The sequence below is a fragment of the Gossypium hirsutum genome, chromosome D08 (genome assembly GCF_007990345.1).
Source record: "Gossypium hirsutum isolate 1008001.06 chromosome D08, Gossypium_hirsutum_v2.1, whole genome shotgun sequence".
In the NCBI taxonomy this organism is placed as follows: domain Eukaryota; kingdom Viridiplantae; phylum Streptophyta; class Magnoliopsida; order Malvales; family Malvaceae; genus Gossypium; species Gossypium hirsutum.
In genome coordinates, this window is record NC_053444.1 from 45,989,008 (window position 1) to 45,992,772 (window position 3,765).

Genomic DNA, 3,765 nt, shown 5'->3' on the forward strand with positions numbered 1-3,765 from the left:
GAATTTAAATAAAAAGTATATAAACTAAATCTAAAAAAAAAGAAGTATTAAGAAATTATAATAAGTCTTGATATGGCATAATTTTAGAGAATTATATAATCACATTTTAACATAATCCAAGTTTAATAACTAAATTAGGAAATTTTATCAAAATCCAAATTAATATAGACAAAAAAAAACTAAAGTAGAAAAAAATTTGTCAAACTTAGGGATTAAATGTTAATCTGTCACATTTTTTTAACAAAGGTAAAAAAAACGGTTATCTAAGGATTAAATACAAAACTAATATCAATTAAATACTTAAACACAAATCATTAATCAATATTCAATAGAAAAATTAGTAGAGAATGTATCTAACAATTAAGCTATGCCTTATCCTTAGCTACTATGGCTTTGTCAAAGGCAAAAAGTTCTATAAGGATAAGTTAATGGACGAAATCCTAGGTTTAACAAAGGTATTTGTAGCATTTTCTTTTGTTGATCTCTTGGACAAGGAGGCTAAATTTGTTGAAAATCATTATCCAATGGGATAACATGCCTCAATTAAGATCATGGGCACTTAATTAAAGCATATATTGATTCTAGCAAAATAAATAAAACATGTGATACTTAAAGTTGACAAGCAATTATTTACAAAATAAAACTTAAATTGAGCAATCTAATTCTTTGATTAAAATTTACAACATTTAGGGATTCATATTTAATGCATTCACTTACTAAATTTTATGATATCATCTATTAATAAATTTAATTAAATGCTAAAAAAGTTTAAAAGTTTTTCTTTATCATTATAATATTGAAGAAAAGGAATGAAAAAGTATAAACACAAACAGTTTAAGTGTTAGATAAGAGTTTTTCTTCTTTTTTTTTGGTGAATTTCAAGAGGAGAGTAAAACTTTAACAACAACGTGACTAGTGTGACTGAACCTAGGTCACACCTGCAACGGTGAACACCCTAACCATCAGGCTAACACATCGAATTCTATTAGACAAGAGTTTTAATCATTACTTTTAAATCTTTACATTTTCTAAGGTTTTGAATAATATATCAACTTTTTATTTACTATAAACCTATAGATTAGGTTAACATTGCATTAAATATAAATTCATAAATAAATATACACGATAATAATATTTTTGTGATGAAAGGTGAAAGTACGGTTGTTTGCAGGTAAACTCACTATGAACGAATGGTGTTTAATTAAAATCTTATATTAAATCAAGTACATATTCAAAGATTTGTCCAACATAAAAGTCAGATTAAATTTTTTTTAAAGTGAATATAGAAAGAATGAATGAGTATATATAAATACAGTGGCAAAGAATGTGAATCTAAACTGTTTGGAAAAGAAGAAAAATCATGTGCACACACACCTTTAATTATATTCCCCCAATTGTCTCGTAAATGAACGTAATATAAATTATCAAAGAGAATATATCCAGCCCTCAATTTAATATTACCATAAATTAACAAACATTAGGTATCTCAAAGAGAAAATTCAAAATTTTTAAAATAAAAATAATTACAAATTTTAAAAAATTAATTTTTATGATCGATGAAATATATATAAAGACTACTTTAATTTTACAAAAACAAAATTTATCTATGTTGGCGTATGTAATTCCTAGAAGATTTCAAAACTTGTAAATGGACAATCATCTTCATCAAAACTGTACTTCCCTGCGTGAAATCACTGTGAAGAGAACATGATTTAGTGGTCCATACTCCATATTTACTGGACAAATTTATGCTTTTGCTTTTTAGCCATGAGGGGTTGGGAAAAAAAGGATAAATAAAAACAATAAAACAGACATACTCATCAAATAGATGAATAAATCAATAATAATAATAAGCCAAAGCTCTTATTTAATTGCTCCTAACTCCTCTCATGTTCATATAAGGATAACCCCTCATAATCTATAATACGTTTCAGTGTCCTCGAACTCACGTCGTCCTGTATTGAAAACAATGCACATGCCAATCGAGCTAAGACTCAATCGGCTAAAATCAATAATTTTTAAAAATATATACAAAATATTTAAATTTTATAAAAGTATATTATATAATTTTGTTAGTTAGTAATCATATTTATAATTTAAATGTAATCTAATATAAATTTTATTATATAATTCAATTATATTTAAATAAGTTTTTTTTTTCTAAAATTCATCTTTCCCAACATATAGAATTATTGTCTTGACTTGAATGGAGCGATGATTAAAGCTATTGTCAAACACCCATTTGACACGGGTTTGACCTATGTTAACCCCATTCCACACCCCTAATATTGTATTAAAGAAAATATAGAATAATTATATATCAACTAAAAAAATATTAATTAAAGACTAAAGGATCACAAAAGTTCTTCAAAAAAAAAGTAATTAAGCCTTTATATATATACATATCAGTATATTTGCACTCAATTGAGTTTTTGAATATTAAGATTTCAATCCATTAAGCCCTTTTATTATTACAGTTAACGATCAACCGTTACCGAGTAACAACAATAATTTTTCTAGGTTGTTTTCACCATGTGACATGTCAAGATTATTTCACATGACGGAAAAAAAGGTATTTTATAATTAAAATCATTAAAAAATAAAACAATCATAAAAAAGTTATAATAGTTTATAAATATATTATAATTTAATAATATTATATTTTTTGCACTTTTATATATTTTATGATTTTTTATAATTTTTATGTTTTTTTATGATTTTAATTATAAACTATTTTTTCACTAGGTGGCGCACTTTTAATATACCAAGTGACAAAAACAACTCAAAAAAATGATTGTCATTACTTTGTAACGGTTGACTATTAATTTTAACGATTAAAAGGTTTAATTAATTGAAATTTTAAAGTTCAAAAATTAAATTAAATAAAAAATATAAAAGATTAATATTTTATTTTGAAAATTTTAAGGGCTTTAAAAACCTTTTAACCTTAATTAAAATAAAAATATAAAGAAAAGTGATCTCGTCTTAGGAACCAACCCTTCCCACTTACATTTAAGATTCTTCTTTATATATGATATGGTGGGCATCTTAGCGTATTTGAATATTCTTGAACTTTGTTTTAGTATCAAACAATTAAGCTAAACATAAAAAGAAAAAAACTGTTAATTTAATAATCAAATTACAGATATAAATCTTAAATTAAATTAACGGTTTTTATCTCTCTCTTTTTTACCAAAATAATGAAAGAACTATTTTTATTTAAAAGAAGAAAAAGAATCTCCTTCTTTTACATTTATATATAACTAAAACTAAAATTTCCATGATTTTGGAATATATAATTATATGTCTTTTCTGATGTTTGTATTCTTTTGGTGCCCCAACTGCTACTTAAAAAGAAATACATAGTTAATTACTGGATGCTTGAGCTCTAATATTTGTTTAATATTATAGGGTACCTATGTAGATAATAAAGATTAGATTCATCATCAGAAAATTAGACAATTAATGAAACTAAAGTTACAGTCAATAAGGAAATTCCTGAATTAAGTACTCAACTGCATATATTTAATTATTTTCAGGTACATATTATGCTTTTCTTTTTCTCCATTGAGATTAATCATCATTGCCACTATAGGAAAAATAACAAGAGACCCACCAAAATCCAACTTAATTGCTAGGAATGATATTTTGGTAAGGAAATCAGGAAAGTTGATATGATTAATATTTTTAATCATCATTAAATTTATTAATATAATTATATTTATTATGAATTTAATTTCTCTATCATATCTATTAAAAATATTA